We start from the raw sequence: 21,368 nt of genomic DNA on the forward strand, positions 1-21,368 counted from the left end.
AGTTGGAAATAAAACCATAGGTATAAAGAAGCTAATTGAGAAGGAAACATGGGTAACAGAAGAAATACTTCAATTGATCGGTGAAAGAAGGAAGCACAAAAATTTTCAGAGAAATTCAGGAATACAGGAATACAAGTTTCTTAGGAATAAAATAAATAGGAAGTGGAGGGAAGCTAAGGCGAAATGGCTGCATGAAAAATGTGAAGAAATCGGAAAATAAATAACTACAGGAAGGACTGACTCAACAAATAGAAAAGTCAAAACGTCCTTCGGTGAAATTAACAGCGAGAGTGGTAACATTAAGAGTGCAATGAAAATTCTACAGTTAAATGGAGAGGAAAAAGCGAATAGGTGGAAAGAGTACAGTGAAGGCCCCTATAAGAGGGAAGACGTGTCTCATGACGTGATAGAACAAAACAGGAGTCGATACAGATGAGATGGAGGACCCAGAATTATGATTCAAAAGAGCTTTCGAAAATTTGGTGTAGAATAAGCAGAAGGGAGAAATAACATTGCATCAGAAATTCTAAAATGATTGAGGGCGAGTGGCAACAAAATGACTATTCACGTTGGTGTTTAGAATGTATGAGTCTGGCGATGTACCATCTGACTTTCGGAAAAACATCATCGACATACTTCCGAAGATTGCAATAGCGGACTAGTGCGAGAATTGTCGCACAATCAGCTTAACAGCTTAAGCACCCAAGTTGCTGACAAGAATAATACACAGAAGAATGGAAAAGAAAACTGAGGGTGCGCTAGATGGCGATCAATTTGGCTTTATGGAAGGTAAAGGCACCATAGAGGAAGGAGGTTCTGATGTTGCGGTTGAGAAGGGAAGCAAGACTAAAGAATAATTAAAACACGTCCATAGGATTTGTCGACCTGGAAAAAAAGTTCGACAATGTAAAATGGTGCAATATGTTCGAAAGTCTGAGAAAAATGTAATCTGTAGAGAAAAACAGGAGTTATGCAACACGTACAAGAACCAAGGTGTAGGTAAAGAGAGCAATAAACAACATGTACAAGAACCAAGAGGGAACTAAAGAATGGAAGACCAAGAACGAAGTGCTCGGATCAAAAGGGTGTAGGATAGGGATGTAGTCTTTCACCCTTACTGTTAATCTATACATCGAAGAAGCAATGGCGGAAATAAACGAAAGTTTCAGGAGTGAAATTAAAATTCAAGGAGAAAGGATATCAATGGCGAGATTCACTGATGGCGTCGCTATCCATGGTGAAAGAGAAAAGAATTAGAGGATCTTTTGAATGAAATGATCAGTATAATGAGTACAGAATATGGAGTGAGAGTAAATCTAAGAAAGAAGAAAATAATGAGAAATAGCAGAAATGAGAACAGATAAACTTAACATCAGGAATGATAATCACGAAGTAGATGTAGTTAAGGAATTCACTACATAGGCAGCAAAGGATGAAGCAAGAAGGGCGTAAAAAGCAGGCTAGTGCTGGCAAATAGAGCGTTCCTAGCCTGGAGAAGTCTGCTAGCGTCAAACATAGGCTTTAATTAGAGGTAGAAATTTTTTGGGAGTCTGCGTTTGGAGCACAGCACTGTATGTTAGTGAAACAAACTCTGGGAAAAGCGGAGAAGAAGAGAATCGGAACATTAGAGATGTGGTGCTACAGAAGAATGTTGAAAATTAGGTGGACTGATAAAGTGAGGAATGTGAGGGTCTGCGCAGAATCGGGGAGGAAAGGAATATATGGAAAACACTGACAAGGAGAACGGACAGAATGGTGGGACATCTGTTAATACATCAGGGACTGACTTCCTTGATACTAGAGGGAGCTGTAAAGGACAAAAACTGTAGAGGAAGACAGGGACTGGAATACATCCAGCAAATAGTTGAAGAAATATGTTGCAAGTGCTACTCTGCGATGAATAGGTTGGTACAAGAGAGGAATTCGTGGCGGGCCGCTTCAAACCAGTCAGAAGACTGAAGACTAAAAAAAATTAATTTTTAGTGAATCGTCATTGCGCGAGTCCTAGTCGTATGTGGCCAGTTCCCCACGAAGGGTTGGTTTGGCAGGGGATAAAACTGCTCTGCAGCCAAAGATGACACAAATTTAAAACATGTTTTGAAGCAGATGATTTGAGTTCAAGGTTGCGTAATTATAAAAGACTGAAGCAATTAAACAGCCGATGTTTCACCGAAAATTCAGTGGTTCTCTCCAGCGCGTTTAACAGCTGGATATTGGTGAATGTCTCCTCTCATATACGGTGTATTTCGGTTGTCAGGTGGCTACCGACATCACATTCTGGGATGTTGTACGGCAATTTGTAGGTAGGATGCTATGTTGGGAGATGGCTTTACGGTTGGCCATTGCCCGTGCTGCTCTGCTAAATGATAGGTGGGAAACGCTCGTAGGTGACCGCCAACTTTTATCGGGGCCTAGTGTCTTCCAGCAGAGAAGCGCTAACGCCGTGCAGCATTACTCCCGTGGACGCTGTTATAAACTGTAAGGATACCATGAGCGATATCCTCGCCAGAGAAATACCTGGCAACACTTGGGCTACAGTTTAGTTTTTTATGTGATCTTGGCTTAAGTAAATCTATCATAGTCCGATTACCAGCCATTTACGAATACAGCTAGGTCTCTAAAAATTACGCGAGGGAGAGCTTACAAACACGGTAAAAAGAAAATGCTGGTTGGCCAACACAGGCGGTCGGCTCGGTTGGAATCGTTGGAGGCCAGGCTGTAGGTAACTTAGGGCCATCCTTCCTGTTTATGATTTTAGGGCGTTAATTATAGACCCTCTTATTTTTCGCTGCTGCATCCGCTAAAGCCGAGCAAGCCCGTGATGTTCTTCACAATTAATAGAAGACCAAATTCATGGCGGTGTTTAGCTACAGATGACTTTTTGTTCTGTCCAAGTTGTACTTAACGTTTACGCTCCGACACGCAACTGCTAATGAGTCTCGCGGCTTCAGCAACGTGAACTATGGGGCATCCACATCGAAGTTCATAGCTGCCGCAGTGTGCATAAGGCCTACGGGATCCTTCGTGTGTCTCAACAGATCTCGGATCTTGCGACCACTCTGGAATACGGATTTGATTCACTGGCGACGCATCAACATTGCCTAAGCTTCGTACGTCTCAACAGATCTCGGATCTTGCAGCCACTCGGCAATATGAGTCTAATTCTTCCGCGACTCAGAACGTTACCTAAGCGGTCGCCGACGCTTCTCACTTAAGGTAAGCAAGCAACAGGAAGAGTAGAGTCTCTTCTGTACTTCTGTCTGCTTTGTTTTCGCTGCACTTCATAGCTCGTTGTACGTCTCTGTTGCTATATCTATTCGCACGAAATGTAGTACAGAGCTAGTTCAGTTCGTATTGTAAGTGGTCAGCGTTACTGAATCGACGATGTAGGGCTGTGAGCATATGTAGCACAGCGTTCTTTTGTGATGTATGGCGCTGCAAATCTGTATGCAGGTATCTGTTGATGTGCGTCGATTCCCTGTAGGCATTGTGCCCTACTTTACTGCTAGATGTTCTGTTGAAACCTCTACATCTAGGAAAGGAATGGCTCAATTATTCATTATTTTCTATTTGTAGCGTGAACTGTGAGTTGTAACCTAAACTGTTGAAGGCTGATGTAACCTACGTAATTCTGCTTCCACATTCAGCCATACGGCGGATGTGTCGTCGATGTACCTCAGCGAGAAACGTGGGCTCAGTGGCCTGTAATTTAACACAATCTGTTCTAATGCTACCATGAATATTGCAGCTACTACATATGAAAGGAGATATTCATAGTCGTTCCATGTGTCTGCTCACTTAATGCTCCCTGCCAACTACGATATGTTGATGATATGCACATTTACAACACGTAGCAGATGCGTGGTGGTATTTGCTCCCATACGATGCTGATGGTTTCAGCTACAGGAACTTTGGTCAACAGAGATTTTATATCGAGCTACCTGTTGGATCTGTACCCAGTACTTGCATTTCCCGTTTAATCTGCGTAAAATAAATAGAATACTCAGCGTAAAACTTTGCGTAAATAAACAGGCTGTGTAATTTGTGGGCCAAATCTTTCGACAAATAACATGAGGGCTTGTTGACCCCACTTACCATCGGTCTTAAAGCACAGTCCCGCTCCTGCATGTTTGGCCTATTCTTGGTGGCACGTGTAGCCTCCCAGCTGAGTGGCCATCGACTCTAAAACCCCTAAGCAGGGCTTCCATTCGTGTCCCTACCTTCGCTTTGAGAGTACTATTCGGTTCTTTGTATAAGTGATCTTCCAACAACTAGCTCATTTTGGCCTCAAATGATGTAGTGTCCATTATTATTGTGGCATTGCCTTAGACCACTTGTAAATTTATAATAGCTTTGTTTTCCTCAGTTTTCTTAATTCATTCTTGATGTGAGATATTCTGCTTTAAAGGCTACGCTTGCTGCAGGATTCTGTTTCCTGTCATATCCTCTCTGCCTGTAATTGAGGGAGTTTCCAGAGCGCCACCAATAGCTTGTACAATGTACTCTGCCAGTAGCTCTGCTGCACCACAGAAAAGTTTAAATCCTGAGACAGAAGATCTGCAGTTGTCTTGTTGATTGTGTGCATTGCCAGATTCACAACTGTGTGAGGCGTAGCTAATTTCGAATGAGTACTTCGTACCGCCTGTGTGAGCGCCTTGAATGTCCTCCATTGGCCACTCTTGACTGCTTACATATGCCCTGCCAGCGATTCCAGTCCAGCCGACTGCTTCTGTTCGCCAGCCTTCAGCTCCACTTGACCCATAATCAGAGGTCACTGCCGTTTGGCTTCAGAGCTTCGCTACACGAAACTCTTAGCCTGGGCAGAAGCTACCGATTCGCTGTTGCGCACCAATGATCTACGAGTGTTGCCTAAAATCATTTACTAGGTACAGCCAGTCGATTCGGTGTTTCATATCAACCGCCTACCGGAGTAGCACAGGCAATAGTCTACCTCACAGTCATCTCCCTCCATAGCATTCCCTCATCAAATTGTGACGTGACGACAGTAGCCAACGAAATAGGTAGTAGTTGGGGAAGACATTCAGCAGTAACTAGCAGTTAACGGCCCTGAAGAGGACCTTCGCAAAGACAGTCGAAACTTCGACAATTTTGTTGCTTTAATGTTTTATAATGACGTGACCAAATAACCAAAATCATTGTATGTACAATAGCACTGGCCATGGAATCATATGAATTTATAAATTAAAAATGTGTCTTAAACAACATACAAAGAGGTGACATTAAATGAAGTGACTTTTCAGTCTTTTCCGACGGATCTGTTCCAAATACTCGTCTCGTGTTTTCGGTAGGATCATATTGTGTAAATCCCAAAATATTTCGTTGATACAGCAGCTTCATTTGGTTGTAGCTGTTGTTATCACTGCTATGAGATGCGACTGATGATAGTCATAGGGTGCCTGGAGACCCTTAAGATGCAACCATTGGATCTTTTGCTTATATCTGACGTCGTAATCTTTGGTTACAGAAGAATCTCTGCAGGACTCTTAGCGCTTATCGTCAGTAAGTTTGAGAAAGATATTGTGGCATTGTTCAAACACGTACTTACCTCACCTTATTTCTTATTAAGTAACCAGCACTTTCAACAAGTAGACGGTGTCGCCATGGGAGGTCTTGTGTCTCCCATGCGGGCCAACTATTTTATGGAATACTTTGAGGAAAATACACTGCAGTCGGCAAGTGTCCAATCTTCCTGCTTCTGGCGATATGTATACGATAAATTTGTCGTGTGGACCTGCGGAATAGACACATTACTCATGTTTCTACAGCATGTGAACTCGCTCCATCGGAACATACAACTCCCCAAGGAAGTGGAAAAAGATGACATCGTAGCATTCCTGGATCTCATAGTTAGAAATAAAGTCGACGGTACACTGCATAATAGAGTTTACCGAAAGCAGATTCACACAGTGTTCTGTTTGTAGGCCACAACCTGTCATCCTTCACGATACGGTGTGTCTTACGTTCTTTGATGTATAGAGAACATGTGGTCTCAGATACCGAGTCTGTCTGGTGAGCTACAACGCCCAGGATCGGTGTTGAAACAGAAAGGCTATTCTGATACATAGATAGGGCTTGTATTTTGTTCTAAGCATGTTCGGAACAGGGACGTAAATGAAAATGATGAAGCATCCATTGTAACGGCGTTCTTGCCGTATTTTGGCAGTATGTCTTCAAGAGTAAGAAGAGAAGAATCCTGAAGAGATAAGTCATGTAGTGTGATTTTAGGCCAAGTGAAAATGAAGAATTTCTTGTGCTCGGTCAAAGACGATTTTAGCATTAGGAAACGTGGCGTACATATGAGTTCCAATATTATATTTGACAGACATGTCGAACTATGCAATACGCTCCTAGGCCATCCCGATAAATGAGCGGTAGCAGAGCATTGGCTGGACACGTCGCATCGCATGTCGTACGAGAAGACTAAAGTTTCATATAGTTTTTGTGAGACTGTGTTTTTAATGAGGCCATACACATCCGTAGGGTGGACGATGCAGATGTTCAAGAAAGCGCCACTTGGAATCCAGCAGTGGCTGCTATTATAACAAACCGGAAGAAACAAGAACTTTCGATTCTTTATTCGGTGTGATGCACTGCCGATATTTAATTCAGCTTTTACCCACAGGAGAGTCTGGCAGCACAAGGCACACAGGATAGGCCTTCCTATGGCCCCGGCGTGGGGAGCTAAGAGCGCCGCTTTCCTCCAGCTGCGAGCGTCTTCCCGCGCACGCCTATTGCCTGCTCCTGTCACGATAAAACTTCGACGGCTGTCACCAGTTGCGCCCTGTAGCAGTGACAATATCAACTGCCACAACCTGGTATCGAAAACTTGTATCGAACAAATATTGTGGGACTGCACACTATGATCTGACGGCAAGCAGTTACTGTTGCAGTAAATGATGTGTATTTAAAAACACATTTGTGGTGATTTTTAAAACTTTGTAGGTTACTTAAAAAACAACCACTGATGATAATATGAATGATACTATGGTGTAATGATGTTGCTGGTGACGGATAAAAGTGGTAATGATGGATGTGGAGTGTTGAGTATGGGTGAATCATCAGATAGCGACAAAAGTCGGCGTGGTGCAGAAAGGGGGAGGAAGCAAAATGAAAGGTTAGCGTGAGATGGTGCGTTGTGACTAGGATTCAGAAAATGGTTATATCTCGGAGAGGATTTCCAAGATTTAAAGGAACTGGTAGAATTCATTGGAGATGGACAACGTTATCGGCACGTTGTAGATGGAAATGTGGAAAACTGGGCGACAGAAACGCCTAGTTCTGCGACCGAAGGTAGTGGCTTGGCTTCTCTGCGGGTTTACTTGAAGTTTCCACGCAAAAGCCTTTTGAGTATCAAAAGTGACCAGTTTGGCAAATTTCGGTTTGTTTAGTTGATATGAGGTAACGTGGGCATGGTAGTCATCAGTGGAGTAGTTAGGTTGAAAGCCACATTGGATATTGGGGATAGGCGCTTAGGGAATCGTTAGGTAAGATCGTTTCAAAGATTCTGCTGTAAATTTACACTGGCAATGTAGCGTTTTTAGGTACTTCGTTCATTTCAGTGCATGTCATGTGCCAATCTGATGCCATTCAGCTTGTAGGTAACATGTCACTGGATCTGTTTGTGGTGTGTGCGAATGTCTTGGTCCTGAGGATGAAGGAATTCCCTGTTGTGAGGACAAGATTCACAGAGCAGAGCAAGAGTGCGTGAAGGGAGAGGGGAACGGTGATAGTAGATAATTCAGAGTGGAATATAATTGAAAAATTCCATTTCAGATGGTGTGTTGTAGTAAATCATGCCTCAAGCTAGTTGTCATCAGATTGGGGAGGTTTGAAACACGAAGACCTTATCTTCTCTGAACAGTTAATATTAAATACTGACCAGAAGGATACGAGCGGCAACATTTTCATATTTAAATAGCTTGCCAATTTCTGTACATAGGTGAAGACGGACATCTAATCTTGTCACCGTGTCTATTCCTGTTCAACACCACAAAAAATTTATAGTCATCAAAGGTCTAATTCATGCATAAACCAAATATTTCATAATAGGCTGTATTAGAGATATCAGAACCAACACCATCACCACACTTTCCTCACTTCACCTAAAAGAAACATTACACATCAACTCCTCATTTACAACTTAACTTCCAGTTAACAGCATTCTGCATGAAATAATAATTACCATATAGTGTCTTACAGTTCATCAATATATATTTTCATATCTCTTCGTAACAACCTCAAGTATTTTCTGCCATCATCCTTTAATGTTGCAAGTTACCTTCAGAATTATATATCTCATGTTGGACTCTTATATTTTCTTATAATACTCCAAACTTCATCACAGACTCTTTCCCTTCTATTCCTTACTCAAAGACAACCAAGATTCCACCAAAATAAACAACTTTCTCAAAAATATACAAAAATCTTACAGAATGTACTGGACACATAACTGCAGGCACATAATATTCCTCCATAGTTATCTATCAAAAATCGCTAATGAATAGGAATTTGTGACGATTAGCGAAACTAGTATAAACACAAAAAGCAGACGAAACACACAAATTTTCCTTTCCTTGGTTACTTGACTTAATAGACAAATCGTTCTATGACCACAGACATAATTTCAAAATTGCATTGGGAAAGTTTGTATGATTTGATTAAATTGGAATTCTGAAACAGTATACAATAATTTTAGCAAAATTATCTTGCTCAAATCTCATGCCCGTAAGGTCAGAAAATTACATCAGTTATATACTGCCACAAAAATTGAGGCAGTAAAGGATATAGCAATTTAAAGAATTCTACACACATAGCAAAGAATCTGATAAGAAAGAGTATTGCAGCAAGAGTACACTACAGTAACAATGAACAAAGAAATTGCAAAAAATCAGTCAACAGTTAAATTACTCACCACAACAGCTCCTCCCTGTACTAAAAATATTTGATTTGTATACAAATTGAGTTTGTTAGCTGTCAAGACCCATTTTATGTGTACGCTCCTACACATGGTAATATGTTCTGAGAAGTCTCTTTCCACCTAGATTAAACCTAAACTATTCCTCTTCTCATGGAAGTTCTTAGGTGCGTAATAGTAACTTTACTTAATGAACGATTTAAATCTATAATTGCTACAGTTTCCTTAATCTACAACTAGGCTTGAGTATAGAAAACGCCAGTTGGTACACCAACAAAGAGTTGTTGGAACCCTACACCAAGACTGTGCCATGTTTAGATGCACAAGCTTAGCAGCATTTCTGTATGCTCTCTGTTTCTATTGTCTAGAATTGTCAACTTAATAAAAAACATCCTGCCGAGCACAGTGACCTGGCATCATTTCTCTACCTCAAACATGCTATTAACTTGCTGTTTTCCACAAAATGTTCACCATCCAGAAAGAAAGCTTAAAGTTGTAACAACCTGTACTTTATATGTATAGAGTCAGTATCTTTTTCAGAATTATTAAACAGCTATACAAAGTTGCTGACTACCTCATGTCTTCTGTAGTCTTACTAAATTGTTCTTTATTATTTACCATTTGATTATCAAAGTAGCTGTCAAGAGATTGTACTTGATATCCTGATTCCTGGTTTATAGAATCTGGATGAACTCCCAGTTCTAGTAACAAAAGCTTAATAGGTTTCACTAAGATTAGTTCTTTAAAATTTTTTGACTACCCCTTAATTTTATGAAAATTTCTTCCATTGCCCTGTCTCCATATGTGAGTATTGTGCTTGGCCTAATTAGTTCTACCTCTGCTCCACACACAGCACTTGTCAAAGTTAGACAAATATAGTTTCAATTTCAGGTAAGATTTCATCCTGCACCTGGTCCATTTCTTGCTGACCTATTATTATATGAACACTTCCACTTACTACTAGACAGGTTACTAACTGGTTTGCCATTGTTACCTGACAAACTATCTTAAGAATTCTCCTTGTGTACTAGATCCTGGCTATCAGTGTATCAGCACTTTCTAGCTCTGCTGGTGTAGTTTCCAGTTTATTTATAGTTAGTGCCTCATAAACATGTTCATTGTTTTAAGAATCTGGGTGGTCATCTGACACTGTATCATTATTCTCAAGACTTTACCTATTCTCTGTTTTTTCATTATGATCGGTAATATTAATTTTCACCTTTTCCTATTCTCTTATACTCTTATCTACTAATTTCCTAATATCTTCAACTCCTTTAAACCCCTCTTTTTGGTATTTAATATTTCCTTGTTGTCTGTTACTCAAGTCTTTCTTCTTGTTACACCTCTCATCTATCATTTCCCCAATCTCTTCCAGTCTCCTATCTTTTATTATCTTTTCTAATCTGTTTACTATTCCTATCCAATTTTGTAAAATTCTCTTCCTGCTACTTAATATGCTCATTAATACACCCTTCGCACCTTCTAACAAATTTTTCTTGCCTTAAACATCAACTGTCTAATTTTCACAATCTCCTTTATAATGGATACAGAGATTCTTTAATGGCAACCAGCATTTTCACAGAGTAGAAAGCAATGAATCAAAATTTAAAAAACTTCAAAACACCAAAAATAATTATCGTGCAGGGAACCACAACAAATCTGAGAATCAACAGGGGCACAGAAAAAGCTTATCTACGCCTCTATCCCAAAGACAGAGATAAACTTCCAAAGAGAGTGCAGAAATTTCTGTGGTATATATACAAAACAAGAGAAATACATGCACTTCAGTGGCAAAAGAGTGAATATTCATTATTCGCTGATAACCTCACTGTTGAGCTCCCATAAACTCCCAATATTCCTTATAAACATCAAACATAAATCACTGCCTGACTTTACAATACCAAAGTCAAAAATAGTGTTCACTGGAAGCCAAAGCTACTAAAAAAGAGGAATGAGGGATTAAAACATATTGTAGGTAAACGAAGAATAATAGAATAGCACATGAGATGTAGAAAAACTTTTTCCAAGGAGATGCCTCCTTAACACTGTATGTCACTTAAGAATTTTATACAATAAATAAAAGAAAGTGCACTATATGGTTTTCTTTCTCAGGAACACCAAATAAAGTTAGTGATTGTGCAGTAGCATACAGAGCCATACCTAGAATGAGCAAAGAGAGAAATAAGAAAAAACAATGCTATTAAATCTTTTTGTCTACATATACCACAGTATGATACTCAATAAGCAGTAAGTCAAGCATCCCAACTAGCAATACAAACATGGTGTGCAGTTCACTATTGGAAGTATATCAATGACACAGTTAGAAGAAAACACATGAAATAACCATTCAATATTCCCTAGTGCTCCCCACAAGATACATCTCTACTATGTATAAAATGTTGTGTGCAGTTAATTTGCAAACAATTCCAGAATTTTTTACACTAAGCTGTTTCATTAAAACATATTCATCTCATTTGCTACAATGTGCATCAAACCAATTCATGTTCTGTTATGTCAGAAATCATAAAATATAAGGCAAAAATATCAGAGCAGATAAATAGTAATTTTATAGCAGATGCAGTTGTAGGGCAGAGTTTTTCATATAACTACTAACCCAAAAGGTTCCAATAAAATTGTATCCTGGTGGGTTTGCCAAGTGTATGTTCCCTGTTTGTCTTAACTTTGCTATCTGTTTGACTGTCTATCTGGTGTAACTGTATGCTTTCTGATGGTTTTGGATCAGCCAGATTACATTTCGCATCTATAGTCTGAATCTGCAAAAAATTAATAAACTCTCATTGTTCCTTAAATACACCAAGTACTTTCTGAATGTACTATTAGGAATGAATAAGTAAGTATTTTGAATTATGATAACTAAAATACTAAAACTAAACTCCTCCCGAACAGGCCATGAAGGTCCAACGGTACCGACCGGCCGCCGTGTCATCCTCACCCCACAGGCATCACTGGATGCGGACATGGAGGGGCATGTAGTCAGCACACTGCTCTCCCAGCCATATGTCAGTTTCCGAGACTGGAGCTGCTACTTCTCAAACAAGTAACTCCTCAGTTTGCATCACAAGGGCTGAGTGCACCCCACTTGCCAACAGTGCTCGGCAGACCATATGGTCACCCATTCAAGTGCTATCCCAGACTGACAGCACTTAACTTCGGTGAACAGGTGTTACCACTTCGGCAAGGCCATTGGCGAATTATGATAACGGTGTCACCTTTATATCATGCTGTTTTTGATAGTATATAAATTAATCTCGCAGAGTGCAGTGCAAGTATGTCAATAGTCAGCAAATCATAAATTAGTATTTTGATCACATTAAATGCATGCACTTTCTCTCTACAGCACTTTTCAATATAGATGTTATCTATGTAGATTTGGTCAAATATGTGAGATTTTATTACTCTAAACTGTTCTTGCCAATCTGTAAATGTTTAACAACTGAAAACATAGAATAGCTATCTGTAATATACTAAAAGACTATGTCATCAAAAATCAAAAGTTATAATGTTTAAACTGTCACCTGCTAAATCTTGATGTAGTTATACATGTAACTTCTGAGTGATATGGAAAATTTACAAGTGCATATAGTTTCCTAATTATTTCTCACAAAGTTAATCTCAAGCCTAATAACAATATGACTTACGTGTGCAACAACAGAAACATCTTGTCATGGTCCGAGCAGCTGTCCCCCCATCAGAGGTTCGCATCCTACCTCGGGCATGGGTGTCTGTTGTCCTTAGCGTAAGTTCGTTTAAGTTAGATTAAGTAGTGCATAATCTTAGGGACCGATGACCTCAGAAGTTTGATCCCGTAAGACCTTACCACAAATAAAAAAAAAAAAAATGTTTCGAGGTGAGCAAAACAGAAATGGGAATAGGTTACGTATGTATTATTATGAAAGGTAGTGCAGGTGGCGAGGGTTATATACTGTGGGATATGGAGCTTTAAAACATATGAATATTTTGTAGGACTAAGGCTACAAAACAGTTGATGTCTTCAAAGATGGGCAGAGGGTGGAGTGTGTTGTTTATTAGGAGTTACTTATAAACTGAGATGGTGAGTTCATGTTTTCGTTGAGGTGGTTCGGATTTGCCTTAAGTAGGGCGAGATAGGTCGAAGCTGTTGTAGGAAAGGTTAGGAATAGAATACATTTATTCTGTTCGTATTTGTATGGCGTCAACTATCATTGTGAACTTAAGTGCAGGAGTCAAAGTAAAATTAATATCGCTGACACTGTGAGTGCATACCACAGTTTTTAAAATTAAGTGTATTTCACGGCTATCACACAGTGTTTAACGTGAGACTGGTGTACAAAAATACTGTTACGAAAATCTTATGCACACCTATACACAGCCACACAAAGACAATGTACTCGATGTACCTACACTGATGATGTGCTCGTGAGTCTTCCTTCATATAGACTTCATAATAATAACAATAGTGATAATAATATGCTTTAAATTAAAAGGCCAAGTTGCACAATTTGCCTTTTAAGTGAACTAAAATGCAGTAATGATTCTTATACAGCTATATAATAAAATACAACTCATCAATTTGCCATTATATGGCTATGCAGCCCAGTTATTGTGGCCAAATACGTCTGCACCTGCCAATGCCTTGGAACGCTTAGTCGCAGAACAGTCGCAAAATTGTCTGGAAATTTTCCGTTTTGCGTTTTCTCCGTTTCTTCATTTATAAATATATCAGATTAGAGTCACATAGGGGTGTAAATTTCTGTCTCACTCACCACACCCATGATTCACTGATACTAAGTACTTTGTGTTTATAACCCTTTAAACGTGCAGCAAAGGTGGAGGATCACTTATCATTGTGTGCTCTTTTAATTAGTTACTGACCTTTCTTACTGTTTGACCACCATAAAACTTGAAGAAATTTCCACAGTTAATTTTACAAATAAATTAGCTATAAAACCTGGCATTGTCTGGGTACTCATTTTGCCAATTATTTGTTAGAAACGGAAGGAAAAGAATTGTGTTTGTAGCAAAGTATCTCAAAAATTTCATTTCCATGTATTCGTGAAAACGTATTTAAAATTATGAAATAGTCATACAACGAAACAAGCATAATGTAAAAATGTATAAGTGCAGCATCCAAATTAAGAAACACGATCTCAGAGAGTTTCTGTAGACAGGGTGCATCTCTTCGTGTGTATGCAATACGATTTTGTAAATGTGTTAGTGGCAATGTCTCTACTTAGCTCAATAGACGACTATCAGTTTCGGCTTCAACCATTTGCACTTTGCAGTTTAAAGCTGTCAAAAGCGGTGCGAGATGTCTGAGACATATTTAAGTTGACTTCATTACAGGAGTATCTTAGTAGCACAGAATAAATCTGTTAAAAGTGCATGCATAGTGCGGCATTTTTTTCCACATGTGTCATTGTTAATAATGAGCGTATGGCATTGATGGCTGGGAGACCCCTCGTGGGGCGATTCGGCCGCCGCTCCACAAGTTCTTTAACGCCACTACGGCGACATGAATGTGGATGAAATGATGATGGAAGACACACAATACCCAGTCATCTCGAGGCTGAGAACATCCCTGACCACGGCGGGAATCGAACCTGGGACCCCGTGCACGGGAAACGAGAACGCTACCGCAAGACCACGAACCGCGGACATGTCATTGTTCATGATATCATACATCATGAACTACATATCGTACAACTATACATTTGTTTAGTTACATTCAGCAGCATATGTGGATTCTGTCATCGAAAGATATTGTGAATAGAGTTAGTAGCAAAGAAGAAATTTGTTTAAATGTCATGCATGATGCAGAAAACTTCCATGCATCTAAGTGTTTATGACTTCTTATCTCCTGATCTATGTGTCATGCAGTGATACAATTTTGTAGGTACACTCCTGGAAATGGAAAAAAGAACACATTGACACCGGTGTGTCAGATCCACCATACTTGCTCCGGACACTGCGAGAGGGCTGTACAAGCAATGATCACACGCACGGCACAGCGGACACACCAGGAACCGCGGTGTTGGCCGTCGAATGGCGCTAGCTGCGCAGCATTTGTGCACCGCCGCCGTCAGTGTCAGCCAGTTTGCCGTGGCATACGGAAATCCATCGCAGTCTTTAACACTGGTAGCATGCCGCGACAGCGTGGACGTGAACCGTATGTGCAGTTGACGGACTTTGAGCGAGGGCGTATAGTGGGCATGCGGGAGGCCAGGTGGACGTACCGCCGAATTGCTCAACACGTGGGGCGTGAGGTCTCCACAGTACATCGATGTTGTCGCCAGTGGTCGGCGGAAGGTGCACGTGCCCGTCGACCTGGGACCGGACCGCAGCGACGCACGGATGCACGCTAAGACCGTAGGATCCTACGCAGTGCCGTAGGGGACCGCACCGCCACTTCCCAGCAAATTAGGGACACTGATGCTCCTGGGGTATCGGCGAGGACCATTCGCAACCGTCTCCATGAAGCTGGGCTACGGTCCCGCACACCGTTAGGCCGTCTTCCGCTCACGCCCCAACATCGTGCAGCCCGCCTCCAGTGGTGTCGCGACAGGCGTGAATGGAGGGACGAATGGAGACGTGTCGTCTTCAGCGATGAGAGTCGCTTCTGCCTTGGTGCCAATGATGGTCGTATGCGTGTTTGGCGCCGTGCAGGTGAGCGCCACAATCAGGACTGCATACGACCGAGGCACACAGGGCCAACACCCGGCATCATGGTGTGGGGAGCGATCTCCTACACTAGCCGTACACCACTGGTGATCGTCGAGGGGATACTGAATAGTGCACGGTACATCCAAACCGTCATCGAACCCATCGTTCTACCATTCCTAGACCGACAAGGGAACTTGCTGTTCCAACAGGACAATGTACGTCCGCATGTATCCCGTGCCACCCAACGTGCTCTAGAAGGTGTACGTCAACTACCCTGGCCAGCAAGATCTCCGGATCTGTCCCCCATTGAGCATGTTTGGGACTGGATGAAGCGTCGTCTCACGCGGTCTGCACGTCCAGCACGAACGCTGGTCCAACTGAGGCGCCAGGTGGAAATGGCATGGCAAGCCGTTCCACAGGACTACATCCAGCATCTCTACGATCGTCTCCATGGGACAATAGCAGCCTACATTGCTGCGAAAGGTGGATATACACTGTACTAGTGCCGACATTGTGCATGCTCTGTTGCCTGTGTCTATGTGCCTGTGGTTCTGTCAGTGTGATCATGTGATGTATCTGACCCCAGGAATGTGTCAATAAAGTTTCCCCTTCCTGGGACAATGAATTCACGGTGTTCTTATTTCAATTTCCAGGAGTGTATATTCAATGGCATATGTGGGTACTGTATGTACAGTGTACTGTGAATATAGTCAGTAGAGAAGAAGTAATAAATGTAAACTTCATGCACAATGTGTCAAATTTTCAAGTACATATGTGTTTCCTTAAATATTTGTGGTACCTCTACAAGTGCATTTAGCGGCATATGTGGATACTGCCTGCGAAATTTATGACGAATAGGAAGTATTAGATTTATATGTCATGCATGATGTGACAGGGCGGCTCATTACTTATGACGACATATCTCCATAACGATGATAGGAAGGTGGTTCTTACGCTCACGTGATTGTTACCAGGTGAGGTGGGGCTGTGGTTAGCACACCAGACTCACATTCGAGAGGACGATGGCTCAATCCCGCGTCTGGCCACCCTGATTTAGGTTTTCCATGGTTTCACTAAATCACTCCAGGCAAATGCCGGGATGGTTCCTTTGAAAGAACCTGGCTGACTTCCTTGCCCATCCTTCCCTAATCCGATGAGATTGATGACCTCGCTGTTTGGTCTCTTCTCCAAAAACTTTTGACAGATAGCGTGGGTAACATCTTCTACAATATCTGATTCCACGTGAACCTCTGAAACAGAATTCCTCAAGATATTTTAGCAAAAGCTGCAATCTGTATAGTCATGGAGACATCTGCGCTGGTATCTACTGAAGGTCTTTCACAGTTTGTAGTCTTTTTAAATCACAGCAAACGTAAAAATCTGTAAAAGTTGAATATGAGATGAAAAAAATGGTTCAAATGGCTCTGAGTACTATGGGACTTAACATCTGAGATCATCAGTCTCCTAGAACTTAGAACTACTTAAACCTAACTAACCTAAGGAGGACACACACATCCATGTCCGCCGCAGGATTCGAACCTGCGACCGTAGCTGTTTCGTGGTTCCAGATTGAAGCCCCTAGAACCGCTCGGCCATCCGACCGGCGAATATGAGATGAATTCTGGACGAGCAGGGAATGTCCCAAGTGGATTGTTTGCACAGCCATCATGTCCAGAGATGCTGTGAGGTAGTGACACGGAACTGGAAGTACCGTCTGCTGGTTTGAGGCATATCCTACGTGGGAAGGGAGTTGTGTGTGGGCAGTGGAGCGCTGCACATTGAGCCCTGGTTTTGGTGCGCTGGTGTCACATCGCGGGGCGAATGACACCCCTTGTCTGCTGTGTGGAATCTATAATATGAGCTCCGACAAGCTGGGGTTGGTTACGTAGTAAAGCACATGAATTTCATCTATGACACAGACGCGTGCGAAAACGAAATGACTGTACCGAAAAATGTGTCGGTACAATCCTCATTAAGCCCAGTGCAATCGTCAATTGCTGAGAATACCGATTTGTTATCCCAGCTGATGTCAAGTCTGACCGTCGTAACACAAGGGATTAAAACATTGGAAACCACGCAATCCACGTTTGCAAATGCCATGAATTGTAGATTCCAAGTATTGGAGAGTGCGCAATTTAATTGGGTACAGGAGCATTCTAATAAACTAAAAGAAATAAATGATAAGATTATTTAAAAATTCCAAAGTTTGGAAACAAAGCAGAGTCACTTTATTGCCAGTCAGGCACAACTCATAGTTACATAAGAACAACAGTATCAGGAATTAACAAATGGCTCTGAGCATTATGGGACTCAACTGCTGTGGTCATAAGTCCAGGAATTAACAACCAAATACAAAGACATCTTATGTCGTCAAGATACACTAAATCATCAAGTGCAAGAAGTTATTCATGTACAGAATACTATTGCGCAGTACGCGAATACAATTAAGCACGATAACGAGCAAGCTGTCATTGAGCTTACTCGGAGGATAGATACTCTCAGTCTCGAAGGCGAGAAACACATAGAGAAACTTTTCAATGAACATAAGATCGCATTCTCTAAGGACATTGAAGTTTGGGCGAAAGAACAAACCGAGACAGTGCGAAATTATGTTGGCCAAACCTTGAAAGAAACGGTTTCTAACATGCAAGTTAACATCGAAACTGCGCAAGAACAACTTAAAGCAGAAGTTAAAAAGATTAAGGAGAATATAGGAGATGAATTTCCTGCTTGGAAAGCAAAGATAGAAAATACATTAAAAGCATGCCAACAGGGTCTAGTTAATACTAGAGGGGCACATACTACTTGCAGTTTATCAAAAGCAGACATTATTCCTGATGAAACCAGTGAAACCGAATCCAAGCAACAATATCCATGTATAGGTGCATATATACGTAATCAACCAGAAACAAATTATCAAGATTATCATTCACCGCGAAGTAGCCACCAGAATACACCTGTGACTATGAATGAAGAAAAAATGCTTAAATATCGTCAATTCCAGATATTTTCTCCCGAAAGGAAGTCGATCAATCCCGCGGTATTTATCAAGCAATTTAGAGGGATATTGCCACGAATAAGGACTGAGCAATAAAAAATTATGTACGTTGCAGGATTCATACAAGGAGATGGATCGATGTGGGCGTCAGAAGCATCCGATTGGTGTCAAGATTTGACCAATTTGAACGCGCTTTCTTGCACAAATACGGGAATAAGGGAGTACAAGAAAGACTACGTAAGGAGGTTTTTGACCCACAACCTTTTTCTTTCAAAAATGGATCTTTAAGAAAGTATTTCGAGAAGTATATAAATAAAAGCAAATACTGGAATGAACCAATCCCGACGCAGGATATCATTCGAACATTAAAGGTCAAACTTCCACTTGAAGTTAAGAACTTCTACATGTGCCTGAACGACATGTGGAAGATTTTCTAGCCACATTGGATTCAAGAGACATTCTGTTCGAAGAATCACGTGCGCGCTATAACCAACCAAGCTGCCAACCTAACAAATACAATAGTAACAACAAACAGTATGGAAACAAACCATAGGTGAATTATTTCCAGAAAAACGTGATATTTGGTAACGAAAATCCCGACCAGTGTAATCATGACCAACAATGTGAACAAACATATAAACGGAAATGGAGGAAGAATAATAAGAAGAGGAAAGGATATTATCAAGAAGGGAATTACCAGCAAAAACGCCGATATCTGCAACCAACCCAAGAATATCACAACCAACCACAAACTTCAGATTGGGTACCAAATGCTAATGCAAATGAATGGAGAAATCAACAACCAATAATAACTGACGTAACGGAGCAGACATCTACTAATAATGGACAATCGTCAAACTAAACTCGACTGCCACAAGCCCAGACGGTGCAGTCGAGGAAGTTTTGAGGGGCGAAAATTCAAGTGTCAATTTTTTTTTCGGTACAGTGATGGCAGATTATTAATAGAAGAATTTCAGCAGGATATGATGCCTTGTCAAGAGGAACATATCACTGAACCTATTGCGAAAATTGAGGCGGCAACTGAAGACATTACTGTGCAAGTTACTTTAGATACAGGAGCAGCAGTAAATGTCGTTTCTGAGAAGTTATTTCAAAGAATACTTCAGAAAGCAAATCCACCGATTTTTCCTGTTCAATGTTGTAGAATTGTAGGCCCTATTGGTCATAAGTCTTCTCAGGTTAAAGTGTAGACTTAACTCCAGTTAGATATAGGAAATGTAGCTATAAATTGCACGTTCCTTGTAATAGAAAAATTGGTTGACGACTGTATCCTGGGTATAGATAAATTTAGAGAGAGAAATTGGCATATCGATTTTTCTCTAGGCCGTGCCAGTTTTACAATAATGGATCAGAAACATCAAGTGAATCTTCTCAGGGAATATAGTGCCATGGAAAGTGTTGTCAGGGACGAAAGCTGCAAATAAAGTGGATACATAGCAAACCTGCACGGTATTACCAAATTAATTACTTGCAACCAATCTTAAAACCTGAAGATATGGTATATGAAAAGGTGTAAGAACCTGAATATTTGCAACAACATCAAAGAAAGCAATTATATGATCTTCTACAGGAATATGACGAAGTCTTTGAAGAAAAACCTGGTGTAGTCAAGGGATACACATGCCATTTAGATGTGATTCCACACCAAGTTTTCTGCCGTATTTTATATCCAGGACCGTAGCACCAACGAAAGGCAGTTGATGCGGAAATCCAACAGACGCTTGAATGGGATCTGATCGAATCTTCGACGAGTTCATAGTCTAGTCCGCTTTATGTTGTCCCGAAAAAAGGAGGAAAAGTTCGTCTCATGCTAGACGTACGGCAGATAAATAAGATTATCGTGATCGTGCGGACTCATCCGGAAAATATCGATGATTTAATTCAAAAGTTCGAGGGGATAAAATACTTAACAAATATTGATCTGAAAAGTTCATTTTGGCAAGTGGCACTAGAGGAACCATCAAAAAAGTACACCGCGTTTGTACATTCAGGTAGAAGCTATCAATTTAAGGTTTTACCTTTCGGGCTAAACGTGAGCTCAGGAGTTTTTATAAATGCTCTAGATTACGCATTGGGACCTGCACTTCGAAGTAATTTAACTTTGTTTGTGGACGATTGCTCACAGCTAGGACCACATGGAAGGAGCACGTTGATTTATTGACAAAGGTGTTAGAACGTTTCAAGAAAGCAGCCAAAACCGCAAATCGGCAAATGTCTCATTTTGCTCGAGATAAAATCAAATTTATGGGTCATCTTATAAATCAAAAAGGCATCTTACCGGACTCCGAGAAACTAAAGGCAATCAGAAACTTTGCAGTTCCAACAACAAAAAGGCAATTAAAGGGCTTCCTCGGAGTAGTCTCTTTTTTCAGGCGTTTCATTCACGACAACTCTATTAATGCAGAACCGTTGTACAGCTTGTTGCGCAAAAATACTCCGTCGGTGTGGACGCAACAACGCCAGAATGCATTTGAAGCAATAAAACATGCCTTAGTCAATTCACAGATATTATATCATCTAGATATGAGCCAAGAATTCGGTTTAATGGCAGATGCTTCGGAAATAGGAATAGGTTCATGCCTCTTCCAAGTAAAGATGATAGATAGAAAATCAACTTTCTGTCCAATAGCTTTTGCTAGCCGACTCTTAACTGCTTGTGAAAGAACATATACGACTACCGAAAAGGAAGCATTGGCCGTAGTCTGGTCATTTAAGAAATTTTACTATTACTTATACGGAGCTAAGACTACAGTA

Source organism: Schistocerca serialis, chromosome 1 (assembly GCF_023864345.2).
Source record: "Schistocerca serialis cubense isolate TAMUIC-IGC-003099 chromosome 1, iqSchSeri2.2, whole genome shotgun sequence".
Classification (NCBI taxonomy): Eukaryota; Metazoa; Arthropoda; class Insecta; order Orthoptera; family Acrididae; genus Schistocerca; species Schistocerca serialis.